Raw genomic sequence first — 26,259 nt, forward strand, 5'->3', positions numbered from 1 at the left:
CAGCCGACTCAGTTAGATTGTTGGCGAGTCTTTTGTGAAGAAAAGAATAGATTATAGATGTTGGAGAGATTGTGTTTCACCCCCCTCCTCTGTTTTATATAGAGCCTTTTCTTCACACCTTTCAGACCATTGGATATCTGGTCAGATAAACAGTTCTTCCACGTCGGATAATCAAAGTAAACTGTTTGTTTTATGTTTTAATGCGGGATCACGTGGTGTTGCGTGAATACACCTGGCTTGCAAGGTGCGCTACGATGCCTTGGAGCCAGGTGGAGGGTGACGGAGCAAAACCGCGGCACTGACACAGCGATACACATCTACAACAATGAGTGGCCCAAAGAAAAGAAGAGTTAACAGTGAGTGTTTAATAATGAATGGACAAGTAAATACTTTTCACTGAAGTCTGATCAAAGGCTGTATGTCTTATTATTGGCAAAGAAACTGTTGCGGTTTTAAAGGAATACAACATCCACCGTCACTTTTCCTCCAAACATGCTGCTAATTATGCTAATAACCATTATTAACAAATTATGTTGGAGGGTTTTTTCATGCAAATACTTTTTAATTAACTGATTTAACTGAGTTACTTTTACACACACACACACACACACATATATATATATTGTGTGTGTTATGTGAACTTTCAAGTCCCACTTGTACCCATTGCCCCCCAAATAATTCTGACAAATAACACATGTTAAAATGTGTTGAACCAACAGGGAACAAGTAATATAATATTTCATAATAAATAAAAAACTAAATGAAACTCATTATCTGAATTAAAAAAAACAAAAAACAAAAACGTGCAGTAGAAAACCAAAAAAAAAAAGAAGAAAGAAATTCAGTAAAAGTATGAAATCAACTAACGGGGAATAAGTATCATCATGTTTCATAATGCAGGTATATTTCATAAATAAATCAAAACTGAAAAACTAAATGAAATTATTTACCTGCATAAAAAAACAAATGTTAAAGTACAGCAGTCCAAATATTCAGGAAACAACAACACTGTTTGCAATATGTGCCAAAAAGCTTAAGAAAACAAAAAAGTAAATAAATGTTTTAAATCAGATAATAAAAGTTTGTTTCTGGTTCCACTTCATATGCTGATGTAAATCATTATGTTTGCATTTTAGTTTCACGTTACATTTTGATCCCTGTCGCATATCTAATGTAGTCTTAAATTAATGATCTTTTAATTTTTTATACATTTTAGGATTCTAAATTTGCCTAGTAATGATCTTTATTGTCAATGAAGAAAGGGTTTTTAAGAAGATTGGCATGAAATTGAAAATTTCAACCTGTCATGTCTCCGTTCTCTACCACACACGTTGAGAAGCTCTGCTTTACTAACAGACCTGTCTCTCCTTAAATGTACAAACATTTCTTTAGAATTGGGGATAAATTTGGGTGAAAGTCGCAAATCTGTAACGCATATGGTTGATTTGTTATGAAATTGTATAAATTTGAACTTTAGACAAGAAGAAGAAGAATGTATGTATGCATTGGGTGCTGACCTGGCCCGTATGTCAATTCTTAAAAGTCCATGTGGCCCCTGAGCCAAAATGTTTGCCCACCCCTGTTGTAGAGTGTTTACAGTAATAACCAAAGTCTAATTGTAGTTCTATATTTTGTAACACAGTGCAAGACCACCCTGATCAACATGGTTTGTGTTGTTTCTTTTAAGACATATGAAAGCAACAGCCCAGCAGACAGGCTCTTTAAACAGAGAAGAAAACAAGATGAATGCACATCTTAATCTTCCAAACTACTAAGAAGTTAATAAGCATTGTCCACAAAATGTTTCAGAAAATGTCATCTTATTAAATTATGCATTTTCTCTTTAGAAAACTGTCCTATCTGTACACATGCAGATAGCTGAAGTATTTTTTTTCTGCCTCGTGTGACACACGCTGACATCACACAGGGAAAGTAAGGAGGAGTAAAAAAACTATAATTTCATGACAAGTATTTCCATAATGACGTGTTACACTACTACATTACTCCAGATTGTAATCTTGTTACAGTAACACCCAACACTGCCTATATCTGTACTCTAAAGCACACAGAGGGAAGCTTTGGCAGCACAGGCTGAGGCTTTTTCACATCGGTTCAAATGGGTTTGAATTTACATTGCTCTTTGTGAGTCACTACACATCAAAAACCTATGTGGGGGGCGAAATTATTAGTTCATATATTTTAATCCTTAAGCCTTGGGTAACTTTCCATTGTGTGATTTTCATGTCTTAAACCTTGCTGGGTCAAACTGCCTTGTCAAAAGCACACAATATCTCCCCAAAACAATAAGGACGCATAGGCACTCTGTGTGCGTACTCACATGCTCACACAGTCACATGTCACACACACACGCCACACACATTCATTCACACACACAAACACAAGCGCACACTCCTCCGTCTCTAAGACAACCGACAGATAACAGAACTGGTTGTTTAGACCCAAAAGAACAAACTGTCTTTCTTTTTTCACCCTCTGTCCTCACCTCCTCCCTCTGCCTCTGCCTCTGTCTCAATCTCCTGGGGGGAGGAGGGAGGGGGACTGAGGGGAATATACGTGTTGGATCCACTCAATCATCGGACCTCCGGCACTTCCTTCGGACGTCCGCCTGGACGGACGCTAATTTTGTTTCACTTTGTTCCATCTTGTACCTTTTTTACTTAGCAATAGAATAAACTTTTTTATATAAAATCATCAATGCTTCTCCTGGACTCCATCATTCAACCAGAGCAATGAATCATGTCTCCAAATGAGGTCAACCGTAAATTCAGCCGTAACAATTGGCGTCGACGAACTGAATCCATCTTCTGCTCTGTGGGGCATCGACCGTGGACCAGCACTGGGACACACTTGAAGCCCCGGGGCTGGCCCGCGGTGGTCCGCCTCGGACAGAGACTGGAGCACAAACCATCGGTTGAACCTCAAACACCAATTCGGACTAAGGTAAAGCTGCCTTTATAAACATATATATATAAATTTTCATTTACATATATATTCGCTCTGTGTTGATTTTTGTTTTGGAACCAGTCAAGCATTGTATTGATTTTCAGCTTTGAGCTTTGATTTTGATCCTCAGCTGTTCTGTGTTTTTACGCAGTGAATTGCCATGAGAAAGGCTCAAATGGTTGCTTTTTAATGCTGTAGGTTCTCTCTGGTTTTCTTCGGGCTCGGATATTTTGTTTAGGCATAAAATACGGCTGGTCATTATTTACTTTGGTTTTGTTCGGACACCCACAGCCTGTGAGGTCCTGACCATAGATAGATGGGCAACAAAGTTTTCAAAACATCCCAGCGGTGCCATGATCTGAGTTCACCTCTGTACCGAAAGATTAAAACCCCGAACCTAACCTAAATTGTGTTTCTGTGAATCAAACAGATGAAGAATACAATAAACAAATAATGTATGCATACGCATATACAATCTTGGTATGATGTGAACTCAGATCATGCCTTTGGGTGAGTTTTACTTCTTTTTTTTGTAGTTGTTTGGCTTTAAGGCTCTCATTTTGGAGAGAGCCGGCTTTGGGTTTTTTTTTTTTTTTTTTTTTGTTTTGTTTTTCTCTCGAAGAGAGAGTCTCTCTCACACACACACACACACACACACACACACACACACACACACACACACACAAGAAAGGGAGAGAAAGAGAGAGAGCCAAACATGCGCACGCACAGCGCACGCACAGGCACGCGCACGGGCGCACGCACAGCCACACCCATCCCAAGAGAGAGAGGTGGCGCCCCTCACTGGCCAGTTTAGTGCACTACACACTTGTGACACAACATTGTGATTTCTCACTTCTCCCCTGCCTACAGAATAGTGCCATTACACACAGACACTATTTTTATTTTAATTTAAAATTTTATTTTGATTTCATGTTTGATGGGTTCACTCTAAAATGAATATGAGCAACACACACTCAAACACACACACAGATGAATACAGTATTTCATTTTATTTTATTTTAATAAACTGTTACCATCATTATCATTTTTTTTATTATTTAATTGTCAGTTTCTGTTGGCTTTGTGGTTGCCCCCTGAAGAAACGACATCTTCAATGAAAGAATGAAATCACCTTCAACTCTTACGCTAATGGAATGTCAACATCATTCAAAGGACCAAGCATCAGAAGGAAATGGACAATCAAAGGTGTGTGACCTTTCAGGACTCAAGGACTCAACTCCCATTCAGCAAAGCAATGCTGAAATAACTCGCTCAGTCCCAAGTCAACTCTTCGTCGTCTATGAATGGGCCGCATGCCAATGCCCCATCATCAAAGACTGAGAACCTGTGGGCGTCGGAGTGGACACTCCCCCCACCAATGAGTTGCGAGTTAAACGCCACGACTACTGCCTGAATGATGGGCAGCAACTGCAGACTGGTCACACGTCTGCTGGAAATCTTCACCAAAAAGACACTGTTTCAAAAGCCACAAGGATACCAAGCAGCCTTTGGTGGTAGTGCTAAATCACTTTAGCCTTGAACTTTGGCATGGAGGGGGACAACTAGCAAATAGCCAACAAGCTTCTCCTTCGCACAATACTAACCCCTCTATCTTCTGACTGTGGACTAGATTATTTTGTTTTCATTTATTCTCTCACACGCAGACAGACCAGACATACAGTCACACACCCACATTCATAACTATGAGAAACACAGGACCACCAGAACCCTTCTGTTTGCCACATGAGACCATGTGTGCCCATCATTTATCTTTGCTCATTTATTTACACTGCTTTTGCCTTTATGAGAAAAGAACAAACAAAGGGGAAGAAAATAGTGTTACTGATAAGGTTGTTTTTGTTTGCTTTTCTTTCATTTTATACTCTTGCTGAGGGAGCCCCCCACAATGCAAGATATAGTTACATCTGCTGAAGAAAGAGCCCTCTGTTGCCTCAGCTTTTGGAGCTGAAGTTTTAATTTTTATTGGCCATGATTTTTTTGAGCTCACACGTTTTTCTCCTTTGTTATTTCTGAACGATTCTTCTTTTTCTCTTTTGTTTTTACTCAATTTCAGGAAAATTGAGACAGAGATTGAGGACTGCAGCCTCAACCAAGTTTACATTTTGACATTTTTTGACCGATACCCTCGTAAACAATCTGTACCTTACCCTTTTTGAAGCTGCTTGCGACAGACAGCCTAGTTCAACATTCATTATTTTCATTTTGCACGCCTCCCCCTTACCGCGTCGGACTGTCTGGCCGGCCCAAAGCCACTCGACAGCATGGGGGGGGGGTACCAAATTTTTCCTGAGAAAAAAATGTCCCATTAGTTGCTATGAGTACATAGGCAATTACTTTTCAAACAAGAAGTCCTGGTTTAATGTGCAGAAAAAGGATAAACCTTGCTAGGGAAAGCGCTCTTTGGGGGATAGCGGTCCACCTGATTTGATACATGCTTGGTAACCGAATACCGTTCTGAACAAATTTCTACGTTCCCTTAGAGTGAGGGTTATTAGAGGTTGCATGCTCCGTTCAATCTTAGAGGTGCCCAATAAAAGTCCTGACAGTTGTGCGAAATTTTCCTTCAGTTTGGTACTGTTGTGAATTATCTCCCAAACTCTTATTTTCAAGAGCGGTGGTTGAGCTCCGCTGATTCAGAGATTCTTTTTTATATCTTTGGAGACGGACGGCGGGTGAGTTTTCCTTCGGTTTGGTACCGGAGGTTGTGTTTTCCTTCAGTTTGGTACTGTTGTGAATTATCTCCCAAACTCTTATTTTCAAGAGCGGTGGTTGAGCCCTGCTGATTCAGAGATTCTTTTTTACATTTCTGGAGACGGACGGCGGGTGAATTTCCCGCGGTTTGGTACCGCGGTTGAGTTTGTTGAGTTAGACACGGCTGTGTTATTCCTGCCTGATCAGCAGATGAGCAGACTGTCAGTACCACGGGCGATAATCTAAGACTCCGCCAAGGCGGAAGTAAAAAGGAGCGTACCTCTTAGTAATCAGACGATACCAGTAAAAAGCAATTAATTAACACTAAAAGGTTGCCAAGCATGGGGGGGCAATAAGAGCTCATTGACCCCGAGAGACAAGGTGGACTGGCTATCGCCATTGGTGGGTTAGATGAGACCTATATTCTACTTAGACACTATGCAGCGAAACCTTGTGAATGTATGGACGTGAAAATTGAGGCATGAACGTGTGCGGTGCATGAATGACTGAATGATGACACGTTACATATGCCTGAGAGAACCGCGTTGTGAGTGCGAATGTGCCGTGGACGTGTCATTGAGTGATTGACCGATGAATGGCTGTTTGACTACACATGTTCCTCTGTTTCACCTTCTTTTCCTCCTGGGTTTTGATGCACTAGATCTTCTCCCTGTTTTTGCCAATTATGTAGTGGGGTGTTCAGAAAACACTGCTGCTTGTTAAAAATTATGGTTTTAGGCCTTGGGCCTTCTAAAAAGTTACCAGGTTTTAAAGGTTTTTTTCTGGGTGTTTAAAAACACCAAACGACGTTTTTATATATGATACCACTTTCAGTGGAATGACTGGCTTTGACCTTGACTGACCTTACTGTTCATGTTCAGTGTCCATGTTTTTTGTTGTTATATGTGTATACTCGTTGTGGTGTGCACTTGTCTACGTCTTTGTCTTAGTTGTTGTTATTATGTAGCTTTTTCCAATACACAGGCCGCTGGCTGTATACTCAAAGGAGACGAATCAAATCCAACTAAAGAAAGGAGATATTTTAAATTATTAATTTAAGTCTTAATGTTTTCCTCTCTTTCTGTTTCTGAGTGTTTCCTAACAGAATGCCACCGCCTTCTCGACTCCGATCCTTCCTCTTTGCCGCCATGCCTGGTCACTGCTCTTATGATGAAGGATGAGAATTAAAGGGAAGTATTGTCCATAACTGTAACTGGGAAGCAAAGGGGAAATAGATTGAAATAGACACATGACAATATGACATATTGTGGATGTTCTAACATAATATCTATTCCAGAGACTACAGCGACTTCCAATCCAACTGCAAAAGTGGGGACAGATCTTCAAATTTCCAAAAGGAGCGTACAGTTGACCCTGGCTTTGACCTTTATGGCTGAGGAGAAGGAGGTCGAGGAGGCTGGAGAGCACAAAGGCAGGCGGACACAAGAGAGAGGAAAACGGAGACACATCCAAAATGATCAGATAAGTGATTTTCCAACGATATTTATCATATGGTTTGAAGAATCCAAACGTATTCTTATGTAAAAAAGGGAAGGGAGGGGCCAACGTCCCTCTGCTGTTTGATTTATATTTAATCATAGGAAAATAATATACCCCAAAACCCTCCAACCATTTTCTTCTTGTTCCACCAGCACTCAGCGTGCAAGAGCATAAAACACCTTCACTGGGTTTAGACACTTTTAAGGGAAAAATTAAATGTTCTCAACATTGGGTTGGTGGCCCAATCTGGGTCGCCTGAGATTTAAAAAAGGGTCCTCCTGAAATTCTTGATAATTGATTGAAATAAGAGATAGTTTAAAGTTAAGTAACTTCCAAGCATTTAAGGAAGCTCTCCAAACCGTGCTGGGGCTCGTCACCCCTATGAATGGGATAAATACAGAGAGCAAAAGACAATATGATTGTTCGACTCAACTTAACTTTAATTCTGTCTAACCTTAAAGGGCCAATAATCTTGCTAAACTCTGGTTCAGACACAGAATAGGAGACACTTTTGCCACCAATTGACCTTCAAAATTAAGTAAATTACATCTCAAATAATAATTATGAGGGAAATGAATGAAATAAATGAACTGACAAATTCAGCTCTATAAAAGAATTAGGCTATGTAATTAGGTGTGGAGTGTTAACATTATTCAGAATAAATAAAGGATAGAATAAGATTTCTCCTTCAAAAATAAGAGATAGGAAAATAAAACAAACAATTTAAATAAATAAATAACATTATTTATTTATTTGGTTAAACTCATTTAGCTTTCTCACATCTCCATGTCTCCCAATTGTATGTATTCATCTTGAGAAGACATGTAATCACACTCCACACTTCTCCGTCTGACTTGCATGTCCTTCTCCGTCCGACTTGCATGTCCTTGTAAACAGTGGTTCTCAAATTGTTGCTTCTCACCAGGAAAGTAGATGTACCACAGATAATCACTGCAACTCCAGCTATGCTTCTTCTTACTCCAGGAAAGGAAAATCGAATTAATACTTCTTGCTTTTCTTTCAGCCTCATATTTTCCCACTCGCGTGCGAATGGGCTACAGAGCTAGCATGGCTAAAAGCTCACTAACCCACACCTAACCATTGTGTGATTGTGCAGCAGCACCTTTCAGGATCTGAAAAGCTCTCAGATCCTGACCTCTGACCTCTGACCTCTGACCTATCTCTGCGTTCCTGGCCATACTAACTATTCATTTAGTTAGTTAACTAACCCTAACACCCCTCATCTACAACGCCGACCTAGAAATGAACGACCGAAGGTGGACCGACACTTTCCGAATTCAACTTACGACCCACACGGCAGTGAAGGTCGCGGAAATCCAACCTTGAGGACATCGTGGGAGATCACAAGCATTTTCTAGCTGTGATGAAGAGGTCACGAGCCCCTCTGTTTATGCCCCAGGAGCAGGCTGGAATTATGCCACTATTCTGTCGTTTCATGTCACTCGTGTTCTGGTCATCGATTGGCACGATGGTCCTGTCCGCAAGTCCAGTACTCCTCTGGCTCCTGGCCTCCAAGGGGGCAATCGAGGACACTGGACTTGAACCAATGAATACAAGTGTTGTTCCTAATGAATGCTTCTTTTTACAGGGTGACGAATGCAAGCAGAAATAAACGTTGGATAAACGACATCGTCCTCCACAACACTTTAGCTGCGACCAATGTTCACGAACACCTGGTACCGATACGCGCACTATCAAGCTAAAAGTAGGGGCCTATCCAACTGTTTTTGTTCTTACATGCCTGTGTCATCAGCACACCCCCGCTTAACCGCGATACCAATGGATGCTTCCGACTCCTTTTGTTATTTGTCTCACTCTAACTTCGGCATGGGGAACCCCAACCGTTGTTCTAAACCGCCAGTAAAAAAACTGACTACACTACACGATGACACATCTTCCGCTATGTATGTAGATTACACGCGATCCACACTTTTTTCCCTTCTGTTTCGCCAGAAACGGAACTCGCAAACTAGGCCAGATTCCCGGTCATAATTGCAATTTTACTTAGTCCTGAATGCGACACCGCACATAATTCGCACACATGTGCCCACGTTCATACACCCGGGACTAATATTTCAATTTAGCGAACGGTTTTGACTATGCTCAACTATTCCTCTTTTGTCACGAAGTAAATGCAAATCCCACACTCCTTTGGACTTTAATCCACACGACAATCTGGGGTACGGCTGCGCGTCGAAACCTTAGAATACAGGTTTAAGTCCTTTGTTAACGCGTCATTTTTGGCCTTACTGGCCTCTCGGGGGGGAAATCACGAATATACGCTTAATGGTCCCACAAAGTAAAATGGTCCTAGACCTACAGACCGTGGCCAAACGAGGCGTTTGCGCAATGGTAGGTGCATCTTGCCACGCGACGCCATGAACAAAGACCGCCACGTCCTATAACCCTTCCGCCGCCGGAAGCCCAGCCTGAAGTGTTTATGATGAGTGTTTTTGATGTCTCAGATGATGACTCTGCTTACTGATGACACCTACATATGTTTTTGTTGCTGTGCTGTGCTGACATTTATACCATGTGTGTTTTTGCTACTAGTGATATATATTCCATATTCATTGATCACCAATGATGTTAGTTGCTAAGGATATTTGATTTTATTGTGCAGATGGTCTTGTCTCACGTAATATTCATTACTGTATGTGTTCATGAGGTTCTTTGACTTTTCCTCCTTTTTCTTGCTCCGACTTTGAGGGATGCCTGTGTCCCCTGGGAAAAAAATAATGCTTATATCCATAGTGTTATAACGATGTCAATATCATTAGTCCTACGGACCATGAGGTTGCGCTAGAATTACACTAATTTTGATTAATGTTTTATGTGTTTTGGGCTGTGCTAAAGTTAAACAACTTACTAGCCTTGGGTAACTTTCCATTGTGTGATTTTCATGTCTTAAACCTTGCTGGGTCAAACTGCCTTGTCAAAAGCACACAATATCTCCCCAAAACAATAAACGCACAAGGACGCATAGGCACTCTGTGTGCGTACTCACATGCTCACACAGTCACATGTCACACACACACGCCACACACATTCATTCACACACACAAACACAAACGCACACTCCTCCGTCTCTAAGACAACCGACAGATAACAGAACTGGTTGTTTAGACCCAAAAGAACAAACTGTCTTTCTTTTTTCACCCTCTGTCCTCACCTCCTCCCTCTGCCTCTGTCTCAATCTCCTGGGGGGAGGAGGGAGGGGGACTGAGGGGAATATACGTGTTGGATCCACTCAATCATCGGACCTCCGGCACTTCCTTCGGACGTCCGCCTGGACGGACGCTAATTTTGTTTCGCTTTGTTCCATCTTGTACCTTTTTTACTTAGCAATAGAATAAACTTTTTTATATAAAATCATCAATGCTTCTCCTGGACTCCATCATTCAACCAGAGCAATGAATCATGTCTCCAAATGAGGTCAACCGTAAATTCAGCCGTAACACCTACTTTTTCAAATTCCTCCTTAGGGTTTTGTCCAATCAGTACAGTCTTCAGTTGGACCTGATCTAAAGTTCAGCAAAGAATTTTATTGGCTCAAAATATGCGTGAATATTTAGTGAGTTTCCTCGCTAGCTATAAAAATGCATAACTGTTGCATATCTCGGTCAAAATAAATGCTAACAACACCAAATTTGAGACCCTTGGTTGGCATGTGACTGTAAGGGTATGAGCAAAATTTTAATAATTTACACCACTAGGGGGCGCTGCAAATATGTGAAATTTATATCTCCTAAATGGCACGGCCAATTTTTACCAAATTTGGTGGGTATCACCTTGGTCGCTCGTGGGGCCGTATCTCAAAGTTAATTGTGATTGGTCAAAGTGGGTGTGGCTTATTACAACAAACCTTTATTTCAGCTGAAAAATTATGTTGAGGGCTGTGAAATTTACAGGGTACATACAGTATATAAGAGCACACAGATCACCCATAACAAAATGTGCACCACTAGGTGGCGCTATAATGGGTGTACATGCATTTTGGCCTGTAACTTTCACATTTTAAATCACATCTCCCAGACATCTAAAAGTCTCAGGAATCCGGCCCTTGAGGACTGGAATGGGGCACCCCAGTTCTACTTGATCACTTTGTTATTTCTCCAACTTTGAAAGTTCTGAATTTAAATTTTAAATAACAGAGATATTTAGCCTCTCTGTGCTTCAGGTTTTGGCTGTTGTAGCTTTAAAATGCATCTTGGGAAACTTGGAAGTATACATCATTGGGAACGGCCACCATCCTAATCACACTAATAGTATAGTAGACAGTATACACTCATTGAGTGTATAGTCTGTACTACATTAGTATGTAGTTTTGAACACAGATTGTGATTAGCCATTGCCTAATCAGTGCACCTTTGGATGACCTGATAATTCCATCAACCAAACAGGTGTACAGACAGACCAGTAGTGACACAAACTCAAAGGAACCACAACTAAGACCCAAGACAATGAACACTTGACAAAGTAAAAATCATATGAATACAAACCAAACTAGTAATATAAACCAACAGACCCAAACAAACTTCAGAAAACCAATGAGATCAGACCAAAAAACAGAGGAAATTTGAGCCAAACACTTTAAATCGTCAGCCAATTTAAGCGTTTCAAATTTTGCAAACACAAACTATGGTGAATCAATAGCAAAAGAAAAAAAAGAGCTTGCAGATGATAAAGTTAGAACACATGAGCCAACTAATGTGGAAGGGTTGCTATCAACAAATGTGAAACGGTTGCCGTGGCTGCAACATCAGAGGAAAAAAAGAACCAAACTCAATGATATCATATCTTCAGTATCACTTCTCTTAGTGCTAGTGGTTGGGTTAGTCAAACTCTCTCACTGATTAGAGTGTAAAAAAGTTAAACAAACAATATTTGTGTATTTTAAAAGCTTAAATTCTGATGAGAAATGGCTGCTGCTGGTGAACCCCTAAACAAAGCAGCCCATCTTATGATGGGACCCCCACCCTACAGCCATGGCCAGCTCTACCACAACAGGGACAGCCAGGATTTCAGCAGCGGCTCTCGACCAGTGGCACCCCCCCACGTCTACCTGGTGACCACACGGGGACGGTTCCCTTTCCCCCGTTCAGCACAGAGACCTATTTTCTTCATGGCAGAGTATGGCCCCCAACTCTGTATGGCAACGCCTCAGCAGTGTCCTGTTCCTGCAGGTCCTCATGATGGTATGGATGCTCCCCCACCTCCTCAGATATCTGCCTACCCTGCACCCCTCCCCAATCCCATCCCTACCAACAAGGAAAGCGCAGACACTAAAGAGGTGGAAGAGGAAATGTCCCTTCCTCCTTCCTCCACTAGCAATGGTGTGGCACAAGAGGAGGCAAAGCTCACCTGGAAGGAGAAAGAGGACCAATTAGAGGCTGAGAACATTCAACCAGATTCTCCTCAGCCCACCACACCTGACAAGGAGAACCAGTCCAAAGAGGAGCAAAGGAAGCCAGTCATCAAGGAGAAGAAGAAGTATGAGCGAGAGTTTCTGCTTCAACTCCAGTTTGTCCCAGCCAGCGTGATCAAGCCTCCAGGTCTCCCTGACATCCCTGATGTCATCCTCCACAAGGCCAATAGAAACCCTCAGTGCACATGTGAGCCTTGGTGCAAACCTAAGATAAACTATTACTATGACTTTACACCACAATTTGTAAACTTTGGACGTCCAGGCATGGGAGGAGGAAGCAGAGAACCAATGCAGAGAATGGAGCCGAGGAGGATCATAAACATGTCAGTTAATGACCATGTGCAGCTGAACAAGGCAGAGAACGCCTGGAAAACCTCAACCAACAAACCAGTGTGGAGCTCTCAACTTAAGAAGCAGGAGGAGAGGGACTCGGAGCAAACAAAGGACTTGCTCAAAAAGTTCCGCAGTATCCTGAACAAACTCACCCCAGAGAAGTTTGAGAAGCTCATGGCACAGGTGCAGATGCTGACCATTGACACTGAACAGAGGTTAAAAGATGTCATTGACCTCACCTTTGAAAAAGCCATCTCTGAACCAGCCTTTTCAGAGATCTATGCCAAAATGTGCAGCTTCCTCAATGGGCTTAAAGTCCAAAGCAAAGAAAATCCAGAATGCCAAGCAGATTTTCGCAAGCTCCTTCTAAACCGATGTCAGAAGGAGTTTGAAAAAGACAAAGACATTAATGAGGTCTTTGAGAAGAAAAAAAAAGACTTGGAAGCGGCCTCTGGGGAGGAGAAGAAGCAGGGTCTCCGGGAAGAGTTAGAAGATCTTAAAAATAAGGCAAGGAGACGCTCGGTTGGCAATATCAAGTTTGTCGGCGAGTTATTTAAACTTCAAATGATCAGAGAGGTCGTCATGCATGACTGTATCACGAAGCTTCTAAAAAACCATGACGATCAGTCCCTGGAGGTCCTGTGCAAACTGCTGTCCACCATCGGTAAGGACCTAGACGTTAAAAAGGAGAAGCATCGTGTGGACCAGTGCTTCCAACAGATGGAGAAAATAGTAAAAGACAGGAAGACCTCCTCAAGGATCCGCTTCATGATGCAGGATGTCCTGGACCTCAGAACAAACAATTGGGTGCCTCGTCGGGTGATCCAGGGTCCAAAGACCATTGACCAGATCCGAGAACAGGCAAAAATGGAGGAGCAGATGGAAGGACCACACCATCTGAGACCAAGACCTGCCCAAAAGCCTCAGTTCCATTGACGTATTTTGCATTTTTTTCACGGGGATTTCTAGAAAACACCCTGGCGGAGGTCCCTCACCAATATCTAAGCTGTTAGGTGTTGTAGTGACCAACTGTGCCCTGAAGATGGCAGCAGTACACCTTTAGATGAGAGATTAGCCACTGATGCTACCCAGCAAAGCAGGAAGAAGCAGCAAAAAGGGAGATTGTGGTGCTACAGAGTGATATTGTGAAGTATCCAGCAGCTCACAGCACCACATACTAACAGAGAACATGTGTGGACCTGAGTGGATTATTGATAATGTTGTGATCGTGAGATAAAACCATCAACTAACCGGGCCAAACAGGTCATCCCTGCGTGTCGGGAGGAGGGGGGTTTGGAGGTGGGTACAAAATACCCCCAGCCTGTGAGCCAGATAGCAAAATAATAAAAAGTTTTGCCATCAAAAGCCTTGTCTCAGTGTTTTTTTAAATGTTTTATATAAGGAAACAATGTTCCGATGTTACAGTTGTCACAAAAGCAAAAAAAAATAGCTTTAAAGTCACTGACAGGGTTTTTTTTTTCACAAAAAGGCTGTTTTCTCAGCTTTTTGCTCTGAAACTGAAGATTTGTGTAAATCTTGCTCTATTCAACGGCTGATTACAAAAGAATAAAACGAGCCAGAAACAATTTCTTTTTTGATGAAAGTAGAGGCTTCAATCTTTCAGAATGGTGTCAGATTGCAGATAGTCATAGTAGAAAATATTCTGTGGGTCTTTAAAATCCGTTAAAATGCTCAAAAACAGCTGGCACTGAGGGGGTAGAAAATCTGAAAATAGCTGGAACTGAATGAGTTAATAAAATAAAATATGCAAATCATGACAAGGTTTGACAGTTTTTCATGGGAAAAAATGAGGTGGATAGTTGATGTACTGCGTCCTTTCAGATTTTTATGTGTCAGGGATGCAGGACGCGTACCTAGCAACATCACTGGTAGCTGCTAGAATCTTTCTTAGCACATAGAATAATATAAGAAGAAACACTCACCCTTGGGCAGAACAAACAATAATCATAGTGGACCCGTGTTGTGGACCCATTCGCTCACAAAAACTTTACATTCCTCTGTCTGAAGAATCAGAATGTTTGTGAATGTTCAGCTAACGACCGTCAGCACAGCCACCGCCCACAGTCATGAGACGAAGGAGGAAGTGAAGTCCGTGACCAGAGATTTAAATGTAGTTTGTAATCACGGGAATAATATAAAATAACCATGAAATATTAACTGAAATTACTTTTAGCAAATCACTCCAAAATGTATCGCAGTTGATCACCGTTCATCTGTTTCGCCATCAAAATGGATACCGGAAGTCGACTCAACTGTGATCAAGATGGATGCCGGAAGTCGTCTCTCCAATTACTCCAAAATAACAGATGCACACACTCGGGGTATTTGGTAGCCGTCGACTAAGTTTCAGGTCAAACTCTTACCACGTCGGGGAGATATTTGCTCCACGCACACACACACGCACGCATACAGACCTTTCTGTCTTTTAAGGGGAGATAGATAGATTTAAGTGTGTATGGAATTCTGATACCTTAGTTGAGGCAACGGGACTTGAAGTTTGCTTGAAGACATTTCACCTCTTATCCAAGAAGCTTCTTAAGGATGTTCAGAATTTTTACTGTGGAGTTGAATAATTTGTATTAACCTATTGTGGGACTCATTAGCATAACAAGGGGTTCCTGGTATCAGCCGACTCAGTTAGATTGTTGGCGAGTCTTTTGTGAAGAAAAGAATAGATTATAGATGTTGGAGAGATTGTGTTTCACCCCCCTCCTCTGTTTATGTTTTATATAGAGCCTTTTCTTCACACCTTTCAGACCATTGGATATCTGGTCAGATAAACAGTTCTTCCACGTCGGATAATCAAAGTAAACTGTTTGTTTTATGTTTTAATGCGGGATCACGTGGTGTTGCCTGAATACACCTGGCTTGCAAGGTGCGCTACGATGCCTTGGAGCAAGGTGGAGGGTGACGGAGCAAAACCGAGGCACTGACACAGCGATACACATCTACAACAATGAGTGGCCCAAAGAAAAGAAGAGTTAACAGTGAGTGTTTAATAATGAATGGACAAGTAAATACTTTTCACTGAAGTCTGATCAAAGGCTGTATGTCTTATTATTGGCAAAGAAACTGTTGCGGTTTTAAAGGAATACAACATCCACCGTCACTTTTCCTCCAAACATGCTGCTAATTATGCTAATAACCATTATTAACAAATTATGTTGGAGGGTTTTTTCATGCAAATACTTTTTAATTAACTGATTTAACTGAGTTACTTTTATACACACACACACACACACACACACACACACACACACACACACACATATATATATATTGTGTGTGTTATGTGAACTTTCAAGTCCCACTTGTGCCCATTGCCCCCCAAATAATTCTGACAAATAACACATGTTAAAATGTGTTGAACCAACAGGGAACAAGTAATATAATATTTCATAATAAATAAAAAAACTAAATGAAACTCATTATCTGAATTAAAAAAAACAAAAAAGTGCAGTAGAAAACCAAAAAAAAGAAGAAGAAAGAAATTCAGTAAAAGTATGAAATCAACTAATGGGGAATAAGTATCATCATGTTTCATAATGCAAGTATATTTCATAAATAAATCAAAACTGAAAAACTAAATGAAATTATTTACCTGCATAAAAAAACAAATGTAAAAGTACAGCAGTCCAAATATTCAGGAAACAACAACACTGTTTGCAATACAGTGGTATGCAAAAGTTTGGGCAGCCTTGTAAATGTTCATGATTTTCCTTAATTAATAATTGGTTGTTTGGATAACAAATTCCAGTTAAATTTATCATATAGGAGACAAACACAGTGATATTTGAGAAGTGAAATAAAGTTTATTCGATTTACAGAAAGTGTGCTAGAATTATTTAAACAGAATTAGGCATGTGCATAAGTTTAGGCACCCTTGCATCTTATTGATTTTAATACTCTTAGCACTAATTATTGGAACTCAAAATTGTTTTGGTAACCTCAGTGATCCTTGATCTTAGGGTCTGGATTCTGGTGGGAGGTATTTTGGACCATTCTTCTCTGCAGATCATCTCTAGTTCAGTCAGGTTTGATGGTTTCCGAGCATGGACCGCCCGTTTTAAAGCACACCATACATTTTCAATAATATTCAGGTCTGGGGACTGAGACGGCTATTCCAGGATGTTGTACTTGTTCCTCTGCATGAATGCCTTAGTAGATTTTGAGCAGTGTTTAGGATCATTGTCTTGTTGAAAGATCCAGCCCCGGCGCAACTTCAACTTTGTCACTGATTCCTGGACATTGTTCTCCAGAATCTGCTGATATTGAGAGGAATCCATGCGCCCCTCAACTTTAACAAGATTCCCAGTGCCTGCACTGGACACACAGCCCCACAGCATGATGGAACCACCACCAAACTTTACTGTAGATAGCAAGTGCTTTTCTTGGAATGCTGTGTTCTTTTTCCGCCATGCATAACGCCCCTGGTTATGCCCAAATAACTCTATTTTAGTTTCATCAGTCCACAGCACCTTGTTCCAAAATGAAGCTGGCTTGTCCGAATGTGCTTTAGCATACCTCAAGCGACCCCGTTTGTGGCGTGTGCAGAGAAAAGGCTTTTTCCGCATTACTCTTCCATACAGCATCTCCTCGTGTAAAGTGCGCTGAATAGTGGAACGATGCACAGTGACACCATCTGCAGCAAGCTGATGTTGTAGGTCTTTGGAGCTGGTCTGCGGGTTGACTGTGACTGTTCTCACCATCCTGCGCCGCTGCCTTTCGGAGATCTTTCTTGGTCTTCCACTTCGGGCCTTAACTAGAACTGTGCCTGTGGTCTTCCAATTCCTCACAATGTTCCTCACAGTTGAAACTGAAAGCTTAAATCGCTGGGATAGCTTTTTGTATCCCTCCCCTAAACCATGATGTTGAATTATCTTTGTTTTCAGGTCATTTGAGAGGTGTTTTGAGGCTCCCATGTTGCCACTAATCAGAGAAGATGCAAAGAGGAAACACCTAGAATTTTCCTACTTAAATACCCTGACTCATGATTGGATTCACCTGAGTATGGAGATCAAGGATCACTGAGGTTACCAAAACAATTTTGAGTTCCAATAATTAGTGCTAAGAGTATTAAAATCAATAAGATGCAAGGGTGCCTAAACTTATGCACATGCCTAATTCTGTTTAAATAATTCTAGCACACTTTCTGTAAATCGAATAAACTTTATTTCACTTCTCAAATATCACTGTGTTTGTCTCCTATATGATAAATTTAACTGGAATTTGTTATCCAAACAACCAATTATTAATTAAGGAAAATCATGAACATTTACAAGGGTGCCCAAACTTTTGCATACCACTGTATGTGTTCATGAGGTTCTTTGACTTTTCCTCCTTTTTCTTGCTCCGACTTTGAGGGATGCCTGTGTCCCCTGGGAAAAAAATAATGCTTATATCCATAGTGTTATAACGATGTCAATATCATTAGTCCTACGGACCATGAGGTTGCGCTAGAATTACACTAATTTTGATTAATGTTTTATGTGTTTTGGGCTGTGCTAAAGTTAAACAACTTACTAGCCTTGGGTAACTTTCCATTGTGTGATTTTCATGTCTTAAACCTTGCTGGGTCAAACTGCCTTGTCAAAAGCACACAATATCTCCCCAAAACAATAAACGCACAAGGACGCATAGGCACTCTGTGTGCGTACTCACATGCTCACACAGTCACATGTCACACACACACGCCACACACACACATTCATTCACACACACAAACACAAACGCACACTCCTCCGTCTCTAAGACAACCGACAGATAACAGAACTGGTTGTTTAGACCCAAAAGAACAAACTGTCTTTCTTTTTTCACCCTCTGTCCTCACCTCCTCCCTCTGCCTCTGCCTCTGTCTCAATCTCCTGGGGGGAGGAGGGAGGGGGACTGAGGGGAATATACGTGTTGGATCCACTCAATCATCGGACCTCCGGCACTTCCTTCGGACGTCCGCCTGGACGGACGCTAATTTTGTTTCACTTTGTTCCATCTTGTACCTTTTTTACTTAGCAATAGAATAAACTTTTTTATATAAAATCATCAATGCTTCTCCTGGACTCCATCATTCAACCAGAGCAATGAATCATGTCTCCAAATGAGGTCAACCGTAAATTCAGCCGTAACACCTACTTTTTCAAATTCCTCCTTAGGGTTTTGTCCAATCAGTAGAGTCTTCAGTTGGACCTGATCTAAAGTTCAGCAAAGAATTTTATTGGCTCAAAATATGCGTGAATATTTAGTGAGTTTCCTCGCTAGCTATAAAAATGCATAACTGTTGCATATCTCGGTCAAAATAAATGCTAACAACACCAAATTTGAGACCCTTGGTTGGCATGTGACTGTAAGGGTATGAGCAAAATTTTAATAATTTACACCACTAGGGGGCGCTGCAAATATGTGAAATTTATATCTCCTAAATGGCACGGCCAATTTTTACCAAATTTGGTGGGTATCACCTTGGTCGCTCGTGGGGCCGTATCTCAAAGTTAATTGTGATTGGTCAAAGTGGGTGTGGCTTATTACAACAAACCTTTATTTCAGCTGAAAAATTATGTTGAGGGCTGTGAAATTTACAGGGTACATACAGTATATAAGAGCACACAGATCACCCATAACAAAATGTGCACCACTAGGTGGCGCTATAATGGGTGTACATGCATTTTGGCCTGTAACTTTCACATTTTAAATCACATCTCCCAGACATCTAAAAGTCTCAGGAATCCGGCCCTTGAGGACTGGAATGGGGCACCCCAGTTCTACTTGATCACTTTGTTATTTCTCCAACTTTGAAAGTTCTGAATTTAAATTTTAAATAACAGAGATATTTAGCCTCTCTGTGCTTCAGGTTTTGGCTGTTGTAGCTTTAAAATGCATCTTGGGAAACTTGGAAGTATACATCATTGGGAACGGCCACCATCCTAATCACACTAATAGTATAGTAGACAGTATACACTCATTGAGTGTATAGTCTGTACTACATTAGTATGTAGTTTTGAACACAGATTGTGATTAGCCATTGCCTAATCAGTGCACCTTTGGATGACCTGATAATTCCATCAACCAAACAGGTGTACAGACAGACCAGTAGTGACACAAACTCAAAGGAACCACAACTAAGACCCAAGACAATGAACACTTGACAAAGTAAAAATCATATGAATACAAACCAAACTAGTAATATAAACCAACAGACCCAAACAAACTTCAGAAAACCAATGAGATCAGACCAAAAAACAGAGGAAATTTGAGCCAAACACTTTAAATCGTCAGCCAATTTAAGCGTTTCAAATTTTGCAAACACAAACTATGGTGAATCAATAGCAAAAGAAAAAAAAGAGCTTGCAGATGATAAAGTTAGAACACATGAGCCAACTAATGTGGAAGGGTTGCTATCAACAAATGTGAAACGGTTGCCGTGGCTGCAACATCAGAGGAAAAAAAGAACCAAACTCAATGATATCATATCTTCAGTATCACTTCTCTTAGTGCTAGTGGTTGGGTTAGTCAAACTCTCTCACTGATTGGAGTGTATACAAGTTAAACAAACAATATTTGTGTATTTTAAAAGCTTAAATTCTGATGAGAAATGGCTGCTGCTGGTGAACCCCTAAACAAAGCAGCCCATCTTATGATGGGACCCCCACCCTACAGCCATGGCCAGCTCTACCACAACAGGGACAGCCAGGATTTCAGCAGCGGCTCTCGACCAGTGGCACCCCCCCACGTCTACCTGGTGACCACACGGGGACGGTTCCCTTTCCCCCGTTCAGCACAGAGACCTATTTTCTTCATGGCAGAGTATGGCCCCCAACTCTGTATGGCAACGCCTCAGCAGTGTCCTGTTCCTGCAGGTCCTCATGATGGTATGGATGCTCCCCCACCTCCTCAGATATCTGCCTACCCTGCACCCCTCCCCAATCCCATCCCTACCAACAAGGAAAGCGCAGACACTAAAGAGGTGGAAGAGGAAATGTCCCTTCCTCCTTCCTCCACTAGCAATGGTGTGGCACAAGAGGAGGCAAAGCTCACCTGGAAGGAGAAAGAGGACCAATTAGAGGCTGAGAACATTCAACCAGATTCTCCTCAGCCCACCACACCTGACAAGGAGAACCAGTCCAAAGAGGAGCAAAGGAAGCCAGTCATCAAGGAGAAGAAGAAGTATGAGCGAGAGTTTCTGCTTCAACTCCAGTTTGTCCCAGCCAGCGTGATCAAGCCTCCAGGTCTCCCTGACATCCCTGATGTCATCCTCCACAAGGCCAATAGAAACCCTCAGTGCACATGTGAGCCTTGGTGCAAACCTAAGATAAACTATTACTATGACTTTACACCACAATTTGTAAACTTTGGACGTCCAGGCATGGGAGGAGGAAGCAGAGAACCAATGCAGAGAATGGAGCCGAGGAGGATCATAAACATGTCAGTTAATGACCATGTGCAGCTGAACAAGGCAGAGAACGCCTGGAAAACCTCAACCAACAAACCAGTGTGGAGCTCTCAACTTAAGAAGCAGGAGGAGAGGGACTCGGAGCAAACAAAGGACTTGCTCAAAAAGTTCCGCAGTATCCTGAACAAACTCACCCCAGAGAAGTTTGAGAAGCTCATGGCACAGGTGCAGATGCTGACCATTGACACTGAACAGAGGTTAAAAGATGTCATTGACCTCACCTTTGAAAAAGCCATCTCTGAACCAGCCTTTTCAGAGATCTATGCCAAAATGTGCAGCTTCCTCAATGGGCTTAAAGTCCAAAGCAAAGAAAATCCAGAATGCCAAGCAGATTTTCGCAAGCTCCTTCTAAACCGATGTCAGAAGGAGTTTGAAAAAGACAAAGACATTAATGAGGTCTTTGAGAAGAAAAAAAAAGACTTGGAAGCGGCCTCTGGGGAGGAGAAGAAGCAGGGTCTCCGGGAAGAGTTAGAAGATCTTAAAAATAAGGCAAGGAGACGCTCGGTTGGCAATATCAAGTTTGTCGGCGAGTTATTTAAACTTCAAATGATCAGAGAGGTCGTCATGCATGACTGTATCACGAAGCTTCTAAAAAACCATGACGATCAGTCCCTGGAGGTCCTGTGCAAACTGCTGTCCACCATCGGTAAGGACCTAGACGTTAAAAAGGAGAAGCATCGTGTGGACCAGTGCTTCCAACAGATGGAGAAAATAGTAAAAGACAGGAAGACCTCCTCAAGGATCCGCTTCATGATGCAGGATGTCCTGGACCTCAGAACAAACAATTGGGTGCCTCGTCGGGTGATCCAGGGTCCAAAGACCATTGACCAGATCCGAGAACAGGCAAAAATGGAGGAGCAGATGGAAGGACCACACCATCTGAGACCAAGACCTGCCCAAAAGCCTCAGTTCCATTGACGTATTTTGCATTTTTTTCACGGGGATTTCTAGAAAACACCCTGGCGGAGGTCCCTCACCAATATCTAAGCTGTTAGGTGTTGTAGTGACCAACTGTGCCCTGAAGATGGCAGCAGTACACCTTTAGATGAGAGATTAGCCACTGATGCTACCCAGCAAAGCAGGAAGAAGCAGCAAAAAGGGAGATTGTGGTGCTACAGAGTGATATTGTGAAGTATCCAGCAGCTCACAGCACCACATACTAACAGAGAACATGTGTGGACCTGAGTGGATTATTGATAATGTTGTGATCGTGAGATAAAACCATCAACTAACCGGGCCAAACAGGTCATCCCTGCGTGTCGGGAGGAGGGGGGTTTGGAGGTGGGTACAAAATACCCCCAGCCTGTGAGCCAGATAGCAAAATAATAAAAAGTTTTGCCATCAAAAGCCTTGTCTCAGTGTTTTTTTAAATGTTTTATATAAGGAAACAATGTTCCGATGTTACAGTTGTCACAAAAGCAAAAAAAAATAGCTTTAAAGTCACTGACAGGGTTTTTTTTTTCACAAAAAGGCTGTTTTCTCAGCTTTTTGCTCTGAAACTGAAGATTTGTGTAAATCTTGCTCTATTCAACGGCTGATTACAAAAGAATAAAACGAGCCAGAAACAATTTCTTTTTTGATGAAAGTAGAGGCTTCAATCTTTCAGAATGGTGTCAGATTGCAGATAGTCATAGTAGAAAATATTCTGTGGGTCTTTAAAATCCGTTAAAATGCTCAAAAACAGCTGGCACTGAGGGGGTAGAAAATCTGAAAATAGCTGGAACTGAATGAGTTAATAAAATAAAATATGCAAATCATGACAAGGTTTGACAGTTTTTCATGGGAAAAAATGAGGTGGATAGTTGATGTACTGCGTCCTTTCAGATTTTTATGTGTCAGGGATGCAGGACGCGTACCTAGCAACATCACTGGTAGCTGCTAGAATCTTTCTTAGCACATAGAATAATATAAGAAGAAACACTCACCCTTGGGCAGAACAAACAATAATCATAGTGGACCCGTGTTGTGGACCCATTCGCTCACAAAAACTTTACATTCCTCTGTCTGAAGAATCAGAATGTTTGTGAATGTTCAGCTAACGACCGTCAGCACAGCCACCGCCCACAGTCATGAGACGAAGGAGGAAGTGAAGTCCGTGACCAGAGATTTAAATGTAGTTTGTAATCACGGGAATAATATAAAATAACCATGAAATATTAACTGAAATTACTTTTAGCAAATCACTCCAAAATGTATCGCAGTTGATCACCGTTCATCTGTTTCGCCATCAAAATGGATACCGGAAGTCGACTCAACTGTGATCAAGATGGATGCCGGAAGTCGTCTCTCCAATTACTCCAAAATAACAGATGCACACACTCGGGGTATTTGGTAGCCGTCGACTAAGTTTCAGGTCAAACTCTTACCACGTCGGGGAGATATTTGCTCCACGCACACACACACACGCACGCATACAGACCTTTCTGTCTTTTAAGGGGAGATAGATAGATTTAAGTGTGTATGGAATTCTGATACCTTAGTTGAGGCAACGGGACTTGAAGTTTGCTTGAAGACATTTCACCTCTTATCCAAGAAGCTTCTTAAGGATGTTCAGAATTTTTACTGTGGAGTTGAATAATTTGTATTAACCTATTGTGGGACTCATTAGCATAACAAGGGGTTCCTGGTATCAGCCGACTCAGTTAGATTGTTGGCGAGTCTTTTGTGAAGAAAAGAATAGATTATAGATGTTGGAGAGATTGTGTTTCACCCCCCTCCTCTGTTTATGTTTTATATAGAGCCTTTTCTTCACACCTTTCAGACCATTGGATATCTGGTCAGATAAACAGTTCTTCCACGTCGGATAATCAAAGTAAACTGTTTGTTTTATGTTTTAATGCGGGATCACGTGGTGTTGCCTGAATACACCTGGCTTGCAAGGTGCGCTACGATGCCTTGGAGCAAGGTGGAGGGTGACGGAGCAAAACCGAGGCACTGACACAGCGATACACATCTACAACAATGAGTGGCCCAAAGAAAAGAAGAGTTAACAGTGAGTGTTTAATAATGAATGGACAAGTAAATACTTTTCACTGAAGTCTGATCAAAGGCTGTATGTCTTATTATTGGCAAAGAAACTGTTGCGGTTTTAAAGGAATACAACATCCACCGTCACTTTTCCTCCAAACATGCTGCTAATTATGCTAATAACCATTATTAACAAATTATGTTGGAGGGTTTTTTCATGCAAATACTTTTTAATTAACTGATTTAACTGAGTTACTTTTATACACACACACACACACACACACACACACACACACACACACACACACACACACACACACACACATATATATATTGTGTGTGTTATGTGAACTTTCAAGTCCCACTTGTGCCCATTGCCCCCCAAATAATTCTGACAAATAACACATGTTAAAATGTGTTGAACCAACAGGGAACAAGTAATATAATATTTCATAATAAATAAAAAAACTAAATGAAACTCATTATCTGAATTAAAAAAAACAAAAAACAAAAAAGTGCAGTAGAAAACCAAAAAAAAGAAGAAGAAAGAAATTCAGTAAAAGTATGAAATCAACTAATGGGGAATAAGTATCATCATGTTTCATAATGCAAGTATATTTCATAAATAAATCAAAACTGAAAAACTAAATGAAATTATTTACCTGCATAAAAAAACAAATGTAAAAGTACAGCAGTCCAAATATTCAGGAAACAACAACACTGTTTGCAATACAGTGGTATGCAAAAGTTTGGGCACCCTTGTAAATGTTCATGATTTTCCTTAATTAATAATTGGTTGTTTGGATAACAAATTCCAGTTAAATTTATCATATAGGAGACAAACACAGTGATATTTGAGAAGTGAAATAAAGTTTATTCGATTTACAGAAAGTGTGCTAGAATTATTTAAACAGAATTAGGCATGTGCATAAGTTTAGGCACCCTTGCATCTTATTGATTTTAATACTCTTAGCACTAATTATTGGAACTCAAAATTGTTTTGGTAACCTCAGTGATCCTTGATCTTAGGGTCTGGATTCTGGTGGGAGGTATTTTGGACCATTCTTCTCTGCAGATCATCTCTAGTTCAGTCAGGTTTGATGGTTTCCGAGCATGGACCGCCCGTTTTAAAGCACACCATACATTTTCAATAATATTCAGGTCTGGGGACTGAGACGGCTATTCCAGGATGTTGTACTTGTTCCTCTGCATGAATGCCTTAGTAGATTTTGAGCAGTGTTTAGGATCATTGTCTTGTTGAAAGATCCAGCCCCGGCGCAACTTCAACTTTGTCACTGATTCCTGGACATTGTTCTCCAGAATCTGCTGATATTGAGAGGAATCCATGCGCCCCTCAACTTTAACAAGATTCCCAGTGCCTGCACTGGACACACAGCCCCACAGCATGATGGAACCACCACCAAACTTTACTGTAGATAGCAAGTGCTTTTCTTGGAATGCTGTGTTCTTTTTCCGCCATGCATAACGCCCCTGGTTATGCCCAAATAACTCTATTTTAGTTTCATCAGTCCACAGCACCTTGTTCCAAAATGAAGCTGGCTTGTCCGAATGTGCTTTAGCATACCTCAAGCGACCCCGTTTGTGGCGTGTGCAGAGAAAAGGCTTTTTCCGCATTACTCTTCCATACAGCATCTCCTCGTGTAAAGTGCGCTGAATAGTGGAACGATGCACAGTGACACCATCTGCAGCAAGCTGATGTTGTAGGTCTTTGGAGCTGGTCTGCGGGTTGACTGTGACTGTTCTCACCATCCTGCGCCGCTGCCTTTCGGAGATCTTTCTTGGTCTTCCACTTCGGGCCTTAACTAGAACTGTGCCTGTGGTCTTCCAATTCCTCACAATGTTCCTCACA

General features: G+C 41.4%; 1 protein-coding gene and 2 pseudogenes across 3 annotated transcripts in view; 2 read left to right on the plus strand and 1 right to left on the minus strand.

Moving 5' to 3' along the window:
• The window catches only part of fars2 (phenylalanyl-tRNA synthetase 2, mitochondrial), a 95,360-nt gene that overhangs the window by 30,735 nt on the left and 38,366 nt on the right, over window positions 1-26,259 (minus strand). The gene's annotated exons all lie outside the window — the stretch shown is intronic.
• LOC114453960 (eukaryotic translation initiation factor 4 gamma 1 pseudogene) lies at window positions 12,023-14,208 on the plus strand (annotated as a pseudogene).
• Window positions 20,470-22,654, plus strand: LOC114453962 (eukaryotic translation initiation factor 4 gamma 1 pseudogene; annotated as a pseudogene).

This window comes from Gouania willdenowi, chromosome 20, assembly GCF_900634775.1.
Source record: "Gouania willdenowi chromosome 20, fGouWil2.1, whole genome shotgun sequence".
NCBI classification, from domain to species: domain Eukaryota; kingdom Metazoa; phylum Chordata; class Actinopteri; order Blenniiformes; family Gobiesocidae; genus Gouania; species Gouania willdenowi.